This window comes from Pleurodeles waltl, chromosome 12, assembly GCF_031143425.1.
Source record: "Pleurodeles waltl isolate 20211129_DDA chromosome 12, aPleWal1.hap1.20221129, whole genome shotgun sequence".
In the NCBI taxonomy this organism is placed as follows: domain Eukaryota; kingdom Metazoa; phylum Chordata; class Amphibia; order Caudata; family Salamandridae; genus Pleurodeles; species Pleurodeles waltl.
In genome coordinates, this window is record NC_090451.1 from 40989510 (window position 1) to 41006183 (window position 16674).

Genomic DNA, 16674 nt, shown 5'->3' on the forward strand with positions numbered 1-16674 from the left:
TTATCAAACCACTCAACTAAGCCATCTGTTTGAGGGTGGTAGGGGTGGTGAACTTGTAAGTTACACCAGTCATGGCTTGCTGACCTGTAAACGTGCGGGCAGATTAACATTTAATTAAAAAAAGAAAAATTACCTCCTTGGTTGCTGCGCCGCTCCTCTATCCTGCGTCGTCGCTGCAGGGAGGCACAGGCTCCCAGCCTGCCCTGTGGCCAATCCTGACGCTGCTCAGAGCAGTGTCAGGATTGATTGGGAGCCTGTGCAGGCTCTATCCAACCTGGCAACGCAGTGCTGGGCTGGAGAGAACCTACTGCGTGTGTGTGTTTGGCCAGCCTGAGGCTCCTGGCTAAACACACATGCGTTCTGAGGAGAGTGCTCGGTGCACTCCCCTCACTGCCTGTCACCTCCTTGGCCCCACCCCTTTCATTCTACAGGTAGATCAGAGGACAATACAACCTTTTTAGGGCCAGTACCCCCTGCCGCCGGCTGAAAACAGTAACTGCCATGGGGTGCCACAAAGTGTTATTATGAGCTTCAGTCACTGGGTACGTGTGACCAAGTAGGTGTTGCTCAGGAGACACCAGTTTTTCAGTCACTATGGTGACAATTGCACCTATGTCCCTGTAGGCCTCAGACTCCACACCATTTATCAGGGAGTGCTACCTGTAGGAAGCTGGCCTGGTGTGTGGTGAGCACCTATGGTGTTATTACCTTATACCAGCTCCAGGTAGGAAGCCAGGCTCTCTAGGTAGACGTATCTAGAAGACATGCAAAGCTTATGCAAACCACTTATAGTCCCTCAGCGCTTACACACATGAAAGAATCAGTGTTACAAAAATGAAAGTACTTTATTTTAGTGACACAAATACTAAAATACTGTATAGGCAATACTCTCAACACACTATTATATACACCTTAGTAATCAGGAATGGACATAGAAAGCAATGGCCATATACTAAGTAAGTGGAATATGAAAGGGGGTCCCCCACCCAACGCAGTGGAATCTGTAGAGGTGAGCTGGAGGAACTAGGAACTTCAAAAGGTAAGTACCAGAGTTCCGCCCAGCGACCAGGAGAGAAGAGGTTTTTCCCCAAACCCACATGTAAACCTTCGAAAAGGACTGTGCAAGACTGGAAGACACAGAAGGTGGATCCTGACAGAAGAGAAGGGGACCAAGTCCAGTTTGAGTTGGAGTGTCCGGTTAGGGCAGGAGCCATTACCCACCCTTCTGGAGATACTGGACCAGGTCGACGGTCAAGACAAGGAGGCAGCTGTGCAGCACTAGAGCAGGAGAGGAGTTCCAGACATGATGCAAATGATGTCCCACAATGGAAGAAGATTTGCAGTCAGTCACTGGTGTTGGAAAACCACCAACAAGCCTTGGCAAAGACAACAGTTTCAGATCAAGAGTTGCAGAGCTGCCGGAAACCAGCACGGTCCAGGGAACCTCAATCCTTGAAGGGGAGTCCTAGGTGACCCTCAGCAGTGCAGAGAGTCAAAAGATGAGGATGCAGCCCCCACAAGCAACTCACAGGCAGCAGGCACAGGAGTCACAGTGAGGACCACTCAGCACACCTGAAGAGGCGTCTCACGTCGCTGGAGCAGTAGGCAGTAGATTGTGTTTTGCAGGGGAGAGTGCTGGAGGCTGAGCTACACAGAGCCTTAAGATCCCTTGGAAGAAGAGCCAACAGGCCACCTGTAGCTGCAAGAGTCACGGTGCACAGGGGTACTATCCTGCAAGGAGAGGCAAGGGCTTACCATATCCCAAGTTGGACAGCTGGTATAGAGGACTGGGGGGGGACCACTCCAGACCACCAACTGTGTTGCAGGATCCATGCAGTTTTGCAGGAGAGAAGATCCATGCAGCCAGACATTGTTACAGTTGGTGCCTCCAGATGCAGGAGAGTGATGTCTTCACTAAGGGAGATTCCTTCTTGCTTCTTGTGCAGGCTGAAGACTCGCCGCCCTCGGAGAATGCACAGCCATGGAATTGTTGCAGTTGCTGAAAGGAGCTGGAAAAACAAAGCTGCAAAGCAGAGTCATCGCTGGAGTTGCAGATTGTCTGTTCCTGGAGGGTCCAGTTGCAGTCCTGGAGTCCAGAAGACGAAGTAAACGATTCAGAGAAGATCTGCTGGAATCTTGCACATCGAATCTGAAGACCCAGCCTGGATGAAGACCCTATATAACCCAGGAAAGTAGAATGGTCACCTAGCAGGGTGACCACCTATCAGGAGGGGGCTGTGATGTCACCCGCCTGACCTGGCCACTCAGATGCTCCCAGGGGCCTCTGCTCACCTTGGATTAAAGATGGCAGAAGCAAGTGGCCACCTGGAAGAGCTCTGGGCACCTCCCTTGCGGTGGTGATGGACAGGGAAGTGGTCACTCCCCTTTCCATTGTCCATTTTCGTGCCAGAGCAGAGACCGGAGGTCCCTGGACTGGTGCAAACCGGTTTATGCAAGGAGGGCACCAAATGTGCCCTTCAAAGCATACTGGTGGCTTGGGGAGGCTACTGCTCCCAAGCCATTTAACACCTTTTCCCAAAGGGAGAGGATGTTGCCTCCCTCTCCCAAAAGAAATCCTTTGTTCTTCCTTTCTCTGCCCAAGCTGGTCAAGGAGCAGGAGATCAGAAACCTGTCTATGGGGTGGCAACAGCGCAGGCTGCCCGGAAAACCCCAGAAGACTGGTAGGAGCAATGCTGGGGGTCCTCTAAGGAGCCCCCAGAGTAAATGGACTCATGCAACCAATACTGGCAACGGTACTGGGGTATGATTCCGACATGTGATATGAAACATGCCCAGGTGCTGAGTTACCATATTGTAGCTGGATATAGGCAGTGACCTGTTTCCAATACACAGGTAAAATGGCTTCCTCGCACTTGTGAAAAACAGGAAAATTGAGCTAGAGTTTGTAGGGGCAACTCTGTTCATGCAGGGGTGCCCTCACACCCAGGTACTTGCACCTTGCCCTCTGCGCTAGGAGGGTCTGCCATAGGAGTGACTTACAGTGACCTGGTGCAGTGACCTGTAGTGAAAGGGTACATGCACCTTTTCACGCAGGCTGCAAAGGCAGTTCTGCAGACACATCTTACATGGGCTCCCAGGGGTGGCTTAATACATGCTGCAGCCCCTGGGGCTCCCCTGGTGCCCCAATACCCTGGGTACCTAGGTACCAAATACTAGGGTCTTACATGGGGGCATCTGTATGCTAATTGTGAGGTGTGCTAAGTCCTATGCAACCGAATTGAGTGGGAGAGAGCACAGTCACTGGGGTCCTGGTTAGCAGGATCCCAGTGAGCACAGTCAAAGCACACTGACAGCAGGCAAAAAGTGGGGGTAACCATGCCAAAAAAAGAGGGTACTTTCCTAGGACAAATCTTGATAGGGGCCTTGATGGAAAAAAACACGGCCTGACGATCTGCCCTGCAGTCATCAGCCCTGCGGGAAAAAAAGTTCTGCGGAACACCTTTTTTAAGGGCAGCTGGGCTTCGTCCATGTAGCTGAATGTTGCTGAGAATTTGGCTAAGTCCTTAATAAAGGGAGCCGCAAATAGGAGTCCCTGCGCTACTGACCCCACTTCTGAGGATGTCAGAACATTGAGCTGTGGGTCGATTCATCAAGAGGGAGGGACGATGCTCAGTAGCAATCGCACCTTGGCATTTCCTAGTTGGCAGACTGCCCACTGCGCCTACCCCATAAGAAAGTCTGGTCTATTGGGGAGTTGGTTTCTTTGGCCTGAAAGGCCAGCTCCAAAATTTTCATAAGGGACTCTGAGATGTCCAGGAGTTTGTCCTGGAACGAGCAATAGGCTCTATCAAGGCCCTTCTTCGGGTCTTTAACCCATTTCTTTGGGAAGGTCACCACTGTAGGTTCACTTCTGGGGTCTCTGTTACCTTCCCAGCTAGATCAGGCCTGGGACATTAGACACAAAGCCTGGCGCGCACTTCTTTATTGAAGCTTTGTCTTGTGTGCTCCTGGATGTACTCCGCCACCTCCTGCGGAGAGGTCCAACTAGAGGATCACGAATGTATGATCTCCCCAGGGTTGAATTTTACCTTAGGGGTTTTCGGGTGGGTCTCCAGGGAGTGGTTGGATCATTTTCCTTTGCTGTGCTCCAGGCTGTTGCCCTGATCACTGTCACTATGGTTTGCGGATGAGGAGTCTGAGTCAGTCAACTCGTGTGAGTCAAGTAAATCATCTAACTTCTGGGTTTGTGGGACGCTGTAGCCATGGTCATCCTTGACTGTCACCTACAGCTTTTTTAAAGGCCTCAGTGTGAGGCCCCATGTTGGCCTTAGCTTTCCCTTTAGAAGGCTTGCTCTGAGGGATTTGCAAGTCCTCTGAAGGCTTGAGAGGAGGAAGCCAACCTTTTTGATGGGAAAAAGTCTTAAAGTGTTGCGTAAAAGGACCCAGAGCCTTGGCCAGGGCTTTATTGAGTGACCTCTGGACACTATTGTCCAAGGCACCCACAGGGGTCTCCAACCTTTTTTGTAGCAAAAGCTACTTATGTTGATGAAAATCATCCAGAGCTGTGAATATTATTAGAATTTGAATACTGACCACATCAGACAAGTTTACATGGTTGATTTAAATATAAACATTTCAGTTTTTATAGGCTGGGCTACACAGAGGAGAGCTACTTATGGGTAGCTTGAGAGCTACTAGTAGCTCACGAGCTACGAGGGCTGAGCGTCTCTTGATAGTCCTTAAAGGCTTTGTACTGTGCCATGGTGCCCCAAATTTGTAATAAATCCGTCAATACGTTGCCTCAATCAGGGTGGGTGCAAGCTACAATCAGGGGGGATGCAAGACATCAGCAGGCGCAACTAATTCAGACTTGGGCCCTCATCATAACATTGGCAGTCAAAACTGCCTACCGCCGTGGCGACTGCCACCAAAAGACCGTCGCCGCAGCTACCATCTGTCTGCCATATTATCCGGCTGTGGCCATACTGGCAGATGGTGATAAGGTGGCACTGCTACCAACAGCAGCGCCACGTCAGTAGATTGCCACCAGACGTATTATGACAAATAATACGGCCTGGCGGTTTTCTGCTGACGGGCGCTGCTGGCAGTAGCACCGCCCTGTCTCCTGCAGGAGGACCCCCTGGATCCAGGTAAGTTGGGTCTCTGACAGTGGAGGGCATGGGGGGTGTTGTGTGTGGAGGGGTGTGCATGTATGTGTGTGTGTGTGCATGAATGCGGCTGTGTGTTTAGCGCTGATTGCGTGCGTGAATGTATGGAAGTGAGAGTGCGTGTATGTATGGAAATTGGAATGTGTGTCTGCTTTGAAGTGTGCGCGGATGTGTGTGTGAATGGATGAATGCATGCGTGTATGTATGTGTGAATGTGTGTGTGTGAATGGGTGGGCGTGGATGTAGGAGGGGTGGGGCGTGTTTGGAAAGGTATGGTGGAGTGGGTGCCTTCTATCAGTGACAGGGAAGGAAGCCCCTGTCACTGATAGGGCCTACCGCCATGGTTTTCGTGGCGTTCTATGGCGGTAGGCAGGGTCATAATCCCGCCGGTGGCACAATGGCGGCCGCCAGGCTGGAGATGTTTATCTCCAACCCGGCGGCTGCTACCGCCATGGCGGTCGGAATGGTACAGTGGCGGGGTGGCTTCAGCCATTGCCGATATGATAGACTTTTGTGTGTCTCCTTCACACTCATGGCATGGCACTTTGAATTGGGTAGCTTATGTGAAACTGTTTTACTTTTCATTTCTAATTTATGGGGCAAGAAAAATCCAGTTAGGAGCTTACAATACTAATAGCTCGAACTTGAGCAAATGTGAGACCCACTGGATTGCAAATACTTGTTTGGCGTGTGGAGGGAGCTGCCTGCAGCACCCTAGGCAGAGCCTATGCAATTTATACAACCCTGGGCACACTCTGATGCCCCCTGTTGTATGGGGAGTTTGATACTGAGCAGGCTTTGTGGCCAGTAGCAGACTAAAATGCTGCTAATTTCACTCGTTTACAAAGTACGCTCAGCAGGAAGTCACAACCGCTTTATCCCATCAGAAGTTGCTGCCATGCTCAAATGAAGCATGGCTGTACTGAGCATGCACGCAAGTGCTCCAAGCCTTGCAGGGCTAGAAATAGGACTGCAGCCGTTAGGGAGACAGACGCATTGTCCTCCCACTCCACCAAATAGAGCCTGTAGCTCTACCCCTCTAAAGGAAAATTCAAGTAACACTTAATAATTCACTCACAAATGCTGTGGGGTGCAGCAGCCCAGCGCATGTCACATTTACATTAGCGGCGCTTGTCAAGCGAGCCATTAAGTGCGCACAAACATATAATCAATATGATAATCGTAATAAGGCACTTCACTGACTGTGAAACAGCAAAAAAAGAGGACACAAAATGGACTCTTTTGTTCTTATAAGGGCTGCTCTAATTTGAATGGGGCATGTGCTATGGGTGACATGGTCACATGCGTAATGTAGTTTTTTCTTTATTGTAATGTGATTGCTTAAGATTCGCAGTAAAGTAAGATAAGCGTAATCAGTGCCTCCGGTTCTGAAATAGAATTTGGTTACCTGTCCAGTTTTGTCACAGCTGATACTTTCATCCTCGTAATACACAGCTTTCTCTCACCTCGGAAATGCACCTTCTTCAAGAAACATACAACTGACTGCAGTCTCTTGCTCACATAGGGCAATTCTGTTCTTGCCTTTGACTTGATGCATTGCCTCAAACATTTAAGAGGTCTTGGTACGTTGCGGCATCGCCACCTCCTGCAGCGCCCCAGGACCCTACTTTGAGTGCCACCCCACAAGCCGCTGTTAGGCCTACCCTGAACTACCTCTGAAGGCCAGTGGCCTCTTCCTACAGCAGGTAAATCTCCCTTTGCACCTTCACCCCAGGGTGTGCCCAAAACTGGCAGACAACGCTACATCCCCCATAACGCGATGCTCCGGTGCTGTGCCTTCCTTTTACAAATCGCAAGTGCGATATGAAGTAACGCAGGACTACATCTCCCAGAATGCACCAGAAAGGAAAGCAGTACCGCGCCCCCTTTGTTTACACGATGTGGCCTGCCACCCTTTGGTCACTGCTAGAGCAGGCACTGTTCACGCCCGATTCTCCTTCGACCACTCTCCCACAGCTGTACCGGTCAACGGACTGTCTCGGCTACTGGTGCCCTTAGAGTCTGGCCCATCACTTCCGGGTCCGAGTGCCATCTTACTGGGCTTGTGTGGAGAACATAGACTTCCGGGTTGGGAAGCGGGGCTTTTCCGGGTCGAATTATATGCTTCTAACCAATCGCAGCGTTCTACGCCAGACATTTTAGCCTACCTGCTCTCTTGGCTCCGCCCCTTAGCCTGCCAATCATATTGAGCGCACTCTCCCATTGGCTGTCCGCACCGTCGCTCATGAAGTGCCTTGGCCTCCTTTACCGGGGCAGTCGGTTGGAGTCGGTGCCGGAGCAGATGGAGTGCGATTCCTGAAGGGGTTTTATTTGTGGCTTCGAGAGGTAAGGGGCGCGTCCCGGCATGAGAGTATTGTTTGTTACACGCATTGTGAGGTGCGTGCTTCGTCGATCACGATCGTGTAAACAAAACCTCCCAGGCCAGCAGCCACTGACAGCCCTACACATCTCTACGTATAATATTTATTTTACTTTTTTTTGTGGTTTTTATATTCCAGGGACATTACACAAATGTGTTAAGAAAGTCAATCACTACACACGGTACATAAATCTCATTACACATGTATGTTGAGGGTATTTCAGTAGACGCTAAAGTAAGGTGTAAATACCAGCGGCTGTTCTTAACCTTTTGCCTTCTGGGGACCCTCACTGAATCGGTACTGGATACCGGGGACCCCAGTCTTACGAATTTCTACTATTTGAATCTAAAAACAATACACAGAACTACAGCAGTATTAATTGAACAAATACACGAATTACGTAATATTTTATTTAATTCACAAGCAAAAAAAATATACAAGCATAATAATTTCTATTTTATTGAGAATTTTTGAGCTTTTTAAAACATGGTTTTATTTCTAATAGGTGAAGCAACGTGGTAGGCTCGAACATATCTCTTTTATTATGTTTTAAAATGTTATATAGCGCAGCTCGACCCAAATGTATTGGAGCTCTTTACAATCAATCAATCAATCATATTTATACAGCGCGCTACTCACCCGTGAGGGTCTCAAGGCACTTGGGGGAGGGTGGGGATCACTGCTGCTCAAAGAGCCAGGTCTTGAGCTGCCTCCGGAAGGCGAGGTGGTCCTGAGGTGGGCGGGGAGGGAATTCCACGTCTTGGCTGCCAGGTAGGAGAAGGATTTCCCACCTGCAGTGGTACGGCGGATGCGAGGGACGGCGGCGAGAGCGAGGCTGGTGGATCGAAGTTGACGGGTAGGTGTGTAGAAACTGAGGTGACGATTGAGGTATTCGGGGCCCTTGTTGTGGAGGGCTTTGTGTGCGTGGGTGAGGAACCTGAAGGTGATCCTTTTGTTGACGGGTAGCCAGTGTAGGTGTCTCAGGTGGGCGAAGATGTGGCTGTGGCGGGGTATGTCGAGGATGAGGCATGCAGAGGCGTTTTGTATTCGCTGAAGATTTTTCTGAAGTTTTGCGGTGATTCCTGCGTATAGGGTGTTTCCGTAGTCCAGGCGGCTTGTGACGAGGGCGTGGGTCACAGTTTTTCTGGTGTCGGCGGGGATCCAGCGGAAGATCTTTCGGAGCATGCGGAGAGTGAGGAAGCAAGACGACGTGACGGCGTTGACTTGCTTGGTCATGGTGAGAAGGGGATCCAGGATGAATCAGAGGTTGCGTGCGTGGTCTGATGGGGTCGGTGCCTAGGGCCGTGGGCCACCAGGAATCGTCCCAGGCGGACAGGGAGTTTCCGAGGATGAGGACTTCCGTCTTGTCTGAGTTCAGCTTCAGTCGGCTGAGTTTCATCCATTCTGCAACGTCTTTCATTCCATCCTGCAGGTTGGTTTTGGCGGTGGCTGGGTCTTTGGTGAGGGAGAGTATCAGCTGGGTGTCGTCGACGTAGGAGATGATGTTGTGTTTGCGTGCAATGTCGGCGAGGGGGCTCGTGTAGACATTAAAGAGAGTGGGGCTGAGCGAGGAGCCCTGTGGGACGCCACAGATGATCTCGGTGGGATCCGAACGGAAAGGCAGGAGGTAGACTCTTTGGGAGCGGTCAGAGAGAAAAGAGGTGATCCAGTCCAGGGCCTGTCCTTGGATACCGGTGGAGCGGAGGCGGGTTATTAGGGTGCGGTGGCAGACGGTGTCGAAGGCAGCCGAGAGGTCGAGGAGGATGAGGGCGTCTGTTTCTCCGTTGTCCAGCAGGGTTCGGATGTCATCGGTGACTGCGATGAGGGCAGTTTCCGTGCTGTGGTTGGCCCGAAATCCGGATTGGGAGGGGTCGAGCAGGTTGTTGTCTTCGAGGAAGTTGGTCAGTTGTTTGTTGACGGCCTTCTTGATGACTTTGGCCGGGAAGGGGAGGAGCGAGATGGGGCGGAAGTTATTCAGGTCGGTGGGTTCCGCCGTGGGTTTCTTCAGGAGAGCGTTGACTTCCGCGTGTTTCCAGATCTTACATGATCAGCAGTTACATTACTCAAGGACACACATTTTTTTTGTCGACACAGGGAGATCAAGTGATTTCCCTAGTATCACAGGATGTTGAGCCGACTCCAACTTTGCCTTTTTTGCTGTTTATCTATGCTTTTTTTTTTCCCACCCATATCAGTGCCTCAGTTAAAGCCACCAATTGTTCATACTAGATTATGTTTACTGTACTTACACTCACTGGTAGCCCCCCACATTTTGAAAAGGTGCAGCACCGAGCCCGTGTTTCCACTATGCTATGTGCATGTGTATTGAAAACCTTTGCAAACAGCTTGGTACCTTTCTGCCTGTCTAAAGCATAGTTACTTAGGCTGTGTCCACGTTGCTTTAAATAACAGTGACTTACTAGTTGATGGTTACTTCTCTATACATAGGAAAACTAACCATTCTACACGGGCACCAGATCTCCAAGTGACAGCAGCAGGATTTTCCAGATGTGAATTTAGGATATTACCTAAACAAGAATGGTGTTTGAACTTGCCTGTTCACTAATTTATGCCCCTACACATCTCAGTGACTTAAGCGCCATCTGTAACCAACCATGTCGCTCATGCCTTAACTGTTCATGTTCTGTGGGAGTTGAATGATAGTACAAGTCAATTCTTCAGGATCTGTTCTGAAAGAAATTGAAGATTGCACCTATTGGATTCATGAGAGCGGGAACTTGCTTTGATGCTGCCCTGCTTTCCCTCTTCTGTGATTGGAGAAACCTTTGCTGATGCTACCCTAGCGTTACCTGTTTCTGTCCAAGGTGTACGTGTTCTACGAAGAGAGGTGTGTTGCACCTCATATGTGTGAGGTACTCTTGGGATATTCCTTGTGCAACTGCCACCTATTCCTAACTTATTCATGATGAGGAAGGTTGAACTGCTGGTTTCCGTGCTATACCTTTATTGTGTGTGGTGGAGCTACGTATAGCACTTTTCATTATTCTTATGAACAAACAGTTCACATTGCTAGTGCATGTTTTAACATACAATGTGAGTAAGTGAGTGAAACTTTAGGTTTTATGTATGAAATATGCAGTTTTTTTTAAATGGAGTAGATGACTGTAACATTTTATAACTTAGCTGAGTAGTGGCTTCCTGTCATCCATAACACATACATTCAGTTCTGGCCATTCAGCCAAAACACTTTGCATGCTCGGATTTTGAGCCTATGACAAAACTGTTAACAGCAAACTACATGCCTCACAATGCGACTTGAGGTTGGTCGAAAGAAAAGTGCACTATTGTATCCTATGTCACGATGCCAAAGCACAGAGTTGTGAAAAACCAAAATAAAATGCAGTTCCTGGCTTTCTGTCGTTTTTTTTTTTTTCTTGCAAACATACCCAAGTTATCTAGTGGGTTAGAAGGTAGAGGTAGCCCATCAGATGCAAATGCCAGTATCTCACTGCTAATGGGTTAACTTTAACACTCATTGGACACCAGAAGGCGTTTTGTACTAGAACAATGAAAATGGCAGCAAGTCGATTGTCTGGAGATACAGAAAAAGGAAAAATAATGACCTGTCAGCCTCTGTTTCCAAGCACATCCTCGCCCCAGAAGTTGGTGAAGGTAAGTCAGCAAGCTTACAAAACCACTGTGAGGTGCCTTGTGTTTAACAAGTGCAACGGGTGCTGCCTTGTGAAAGTCGACTGTGCTTGCGCTTCTACCACAAATTATGCTAAGGATAGCAATTTAAATTTTAGCCTCACGTTTCAAAATCCGTTACGAGTACAGGATTGTTTAATATTTATAATCTTATATTTTGCTTTTTTGTGTGTGTGTGTGTGTATGTATGTATGTATATGTGTGTGTATATATATATATATATATATATATATATATATATATATATACACACACTCACACTTCGGTTATTATTACAGATGACTATAAAACTACATACAATAAGAATATACATATAAAAACAGGTTCATAAAAGAACGTTATATACTTTATATAAACTTCCAGTATTTTTATGTTGTAAGCAGTCAAGGACCCACAGAGTAGGCATTACGGAGTCCCCGGTGTCCACGGACTACAGTTTGAGAAAGTGAATTATTTAAAATATGAGTACCATGATGTGGACGAGTGCCAGGTGCAGGAAAGTGTCTAATGAAATCGAGACAGGGAAGCAATCGCCACGTTGCCCATAGTGGCGAAACTAAGCCAACTATGTGTGGAAAAAAATAAAGAGATTAACTAAAATATCTTTCAGAAGGAAGGCTTTTCAGTTCCGATTCAAAGATAGCCTGAGAGGTAGTCGTGCTTTGGTAAGGAATTCCAGATTCTACTGGCTACTGTCAGGTGAATTAATGTACTAGGTATATGGAAGAAAACCAAGCTTTCAGCGCCCGGGATGTTACAGTCAGTAACAACACTTGCAAAATTGCACATTATACAACTTTGTGTCTTTTTTTCCTTTTGGGGGTTTAGTTCAAGCAGAAAGTGCCATGCACAAATTACATTTTCTGGTTGAACCAGTCTCCAGCTGTGATATCATTACTTTGCTGCTTGAGTTATGCCATCACCTAGAAATTTCACTTTCACACAAGTTGCTGGCAAAGCATGTTTTGCAGCATTTGTGTATACTTACAACGTCAAAGGCGTCTAACGGAAGCGTTGTCCCTGGCGACATGGTGTGAAGTGACCATCCCATCTATGTGTTGCGAGAAGCTTTAGTTACACCTTGCTGTCTTTTTGTTTATTTATTTTCTAAATCTACCAGTAATTAGCATTCGGATGGGGGATGGTTTTAAATTAACTTTTATGGTCAGGTTGAGAGTACCTGCATTTTTTTTTCATTTGAAACGAGTGTACCAGCACTGTTGAGTTGCATACTTTTAATTGGAGACTACCAACGCTTGTGACTAGTAAGGTAATAGTGAGGACCAGCGGTATATATTTCCAGCTGCTTCAGTGCAAATAGATGTGGTTTCAAGGCTGCCCTGAATTTCCAATGGCCTCTTGATTTCCCCTTATGTAACTCTTACTCCATTTCATGGAGGAACAGTACATTAAGGAATGCTGACCTTGGACGTCTGGTCGGCTAATACTGTACAATCACTGGGGGGTTAGAGTGGCTCTTGAACAGTAGTGTTTTGTGGATCAGGTAACATGATTTTTAGTTTGAGCATCTCTAGTTGGTAGCCAAGACCAACATGAGGACCCTCCGAATCTGTGACATGCTTTTGCCGTTGCACGGAAGGAGGTACATAACCCTTTCAGAAAATACCCAGCATTAGAAAGTCACTGTTAGGTTACATCATGGTAGAATACAAAACACATAGCTAGCACCAGAAATTCCATGTTACATATATGTTGCTAGTGCATTGCATTTGGAGATGGGATGCACAGCAGCGCTTTCAGCTCTGATGATTTGTCAGAGTTTAAGGGATTTCCGTGATCACTTGCATGGATCAGCAATGGTACTGCTGTTTAAGAAGCAGAGTAAGGGCTTTTTTTTTTCTTTCACAAAACCTGTGGCGACTTGAGGTTGCCATGTTGACATGAGTACAGAGAATAAGCTGGCGATTAAAAAAAATAAAATAATCAACCCAGGTTGCATATATACTTTCCTAGTGACTAGGGGGGTATGCCTCAAGGAAGTAGCATGCTTAATGGCACTGTGGTGAGTAAGATCTCCACTGTAGAGGTGCGGAGACTATTTTGTTTAGCACCCAGTGCTAAGACAGCTGTTTTGTCAAAGTAATGCCCTGCAAAGCATTATGGACAGAGTTTCCTGAGTGCAGTGAATATTGTAGTATCACCTCTCTTGCTGGGCCAGGAGAGCAGCTTTCACTTTGAGGACTTCTGTTTTATGTAAAGAATTTACCAATTTCAAGTGTTTTAAGGGGAGAGCCACAAGAAATTACTCTGATTAAGGTAACTGTGAACAATGTGACCAGCGCTTCAGTACCGCTCATCGATTTGACGCTGTTGCTCCTGGTCACGCTTTAAGCGCCATGGCTGCCAAGCAGCATGAAGGGGAGAGACAAAAGAAGAAGAAAAATGGTTTGTCCACGGTGGAGTATATAGATGATCATGCAATAATAATCCATATTACGGGGCAGTCTGCAAGGCGGTAACAGAACCGCCCCAAGGCAGGACAAACGTTAAGCATTTACCAACGACAAAGGATTTTTGAAAGGCAAGCCCACGAATGAGTGAAAGTGATGGGTGTAGATTAAAGCCCACAGATAGATAACAACAAGTTGGAAAGAGTTTGCGCGCTCATCCTAAAAACACTACATCCCTATTGCCCTACTACTGCACAAAAACTAAACACTCACACACAAGCACATCACAAACACTTTCAAAATACTTTCCATCACACCCACTACCACCCTCCTGACTACCCAAATAATGCAATTCCAAAATCATCTTTACTCATTCACATTCTTCAACAGCTACCATAAACACAGCAAGATTCATTCACCTGCCTCCCATCCATTGCACAATTTAGAGCCTCACAATATGATCTACATGCTCCACCACCACCCCAACCCATACTACTTTCACCTTAAACAGATGCAGACAAAATATACAACATGTCAGTTTTCACAATTTCACATCTCCATGTGTATCACACAAGACTATTGTGCACAAACAACACAATTCACCTTCTCCCCTCACAACCACCATCTCCACCTCCAACACACAAGCAGATCCAACAAAATGCCTGCTGGACGAGGAAGACAGTATAAAAAAACACAGTTTTGTCCCTCATACAGTTAATATCAACACCAATGATACACCTGCTACAAATTCAAAATATACTGATAACTCCTCTACAAAACAAAATGACCCCACCACCAATACACAGTCTCTAAACTGCCTACTCATAAATGCTTGATCACTCTCTAAGAACCACATCTAAGATTTACTCACTGACACGCAACCTGATTTACTCTTCATAACTGAGTCATGGTTGGGAGATGACATGGCCCCAGTGTTGCATGAAGTCGTTCCCCCAGGCTTCCCAACAATCACACAAAACAGTACAGGCAAAAAGGAGGTGGAATAGCTATTTTATTCAAACAAGCAATAAATCTCAGGAAACAGACAACCTTGCCATTCATCTTCAGAAATATTCTTTTACCTACCTCTGTTGCCATACAAGTAAGAAGAATCATTAATCTTCTTTTGAACTATAGGAATCTTTCCTGAAGGTCTTAAAAAGGCATACAAAAGCCCATTAATAAAGTAAACAAACCTAGACCCACAGGACCCCGACAACTACAGACCGATTTACAAATGATCCTTTCCTGGGCAAACTGATAGAAGGAGCAGCTTTCACCCCAATGTCACAATTCATTGAAGATAACTCCATAGTTTCAGACTACAAAACTGGATTTCACCCAGTAATAGGCACTGAATCTGCCCTCATTGTCTTCTGGAATGATTTTAAAAATACAATAGACCACAGTAGAATTGCTGCACTACTTCTCCTGGACCTCTCAGCTGCCTTTGACATAGTGACCATGACAATCTAATACAGACTCTGCAAAGCCGGCATAAAGGGCCAGCTCTCGACTGGATCACATCCTACCTTCAAAACAAAACTAATGTCATCCATACTCCCCTTTTCCCATCCAAACCCTACTTCACAAAAGCAGGGTTCCCTCAAGGCTCAATTTTCTCACCCATGCTTTTCAACATCTTCATGATGTCATTACCAACAATGATCAATGAATTTCAGCTCACATGCTACAACTATGCAGGTGACACACACATACTCCTTAAACTGGAATGTCCCAAAGACCATGCAAACTCAAAAATCTTCAGTTACCTCAGAGCAGTTGTTCAGTGGATGACCCCAAGCCATCTCAAACTGAATGCTTCCAAAACAGAAATACTTACATGTGCAAATGGAAAAATTAAGAGCCCGTTGTTCCTGGCCTGACAATCTGGGGCCACCTCCTAAACTATCTAAGGAAGTAAGAAACCTTGGAATTACCATGAACTCCAAGTTAACAACGAATGCTCAAGTGAACAAACTAGCAAGATCAAGCTTTACTTTGAAAACTCTGCAGCGCATCCCCCGCCCCCCCACCTCAGATTTCCACACAAGGTGCAGGATATTATCTCTTGTACTATCTTAACTGGATTATGCCAATGGTCTCTACTGTGGAAAACCTTTATCTACTATGAAACAAATACAACACATTCTGAACTTGGCTGCCAGACTACTCCTCCACGTAAAGCCACTAGCCCACATCTTCCATATCTCGAGGGCCCTACTTTGGTTACTGGTTGCCAGATGCTCCACTTTCAAGCTGCTCTGTATCACCCACAAAGCACTACATGGAACAGGATCGCTTTTCATCAGGAATAAAATCACCAAATACATTTAACAAGGAAACCTGGGCTCCAGATTGACACCCTGCCTCAAAACACCTCAGTACAAGAAAAATACAATAGGAGGGACACCTTTCTCTGTTCAAACCGCCCAACTAAGGAATTCATTACCCCCAAATATAAAATCCACAGATAACTCTTATCCTCAGAAGACTACTCAAGAGTCTGCTCTTTCCTACTCAAACAGCAATGAACTGCATCGTTCCCTATACATGAACATGTTCTAATTTGATTATGTGTATATCTAAATATGTGTATTTCTTTGTACAGATATGTATAACTATATTATCTTAAAATATATACATGCTCTTTAGCCCTGTTTAACAAATCTATAATTCACTTAAATTAAATGTGTATGTATGTGTATATATGTATTCTACGCTTCACATGTTCATAGGTCATTGCATAGTTTTTATATAAGTTGCTTGATTAGATGCTTATGTGTCTGTTTTTATTTTATCTATCACAATAGGTAAATATTGTCTTAACTATTTATCTACAAGCATTTCCCTAGTGAAATTTTGAGGAAAGATAAAATACTGTTATAAAAGTGCACAAATAAATTAACTTCAAATACTGTAACTCTTGAAAGCCTGTGTTCATATGATGCAACTTTGAATCTCAATATATGATATTCCTTACACTTTTAGTCCCTTATTTATGTAATCATGTATCTATATATTTAGTACTCTAATCCTACTGTACAAGAAAAAAAAAACCTTTACTGTCTTGATCTGTCTGAA

General features: G+C 46.2%; 1 protein-coding gene across 6 annotated transcripts in view; it reads left to right on the plus strand.

Annotated features, from left to right (window-relative positions):
• The first annotated feature begins 7359 nt into the window (after positions 1-7359).
• Positions 7360-16674, plus strand: part of LOC138268212 (treacle protein-like) — a 257029-nt gene continuing 247714 nt past the window's right edge. For all 6 annotated transcript variants that reach the window (XM_069217656.1, XM_069217658.1, XM_069217657.1 and 3 more), the window contains exon 1: positions 7360-7475. The gene's annotated coding sequence lies outside the window, so the exon portion shown is untranslated. The remainder of the gene's footprint in view (positions 7476-16674) is intronic.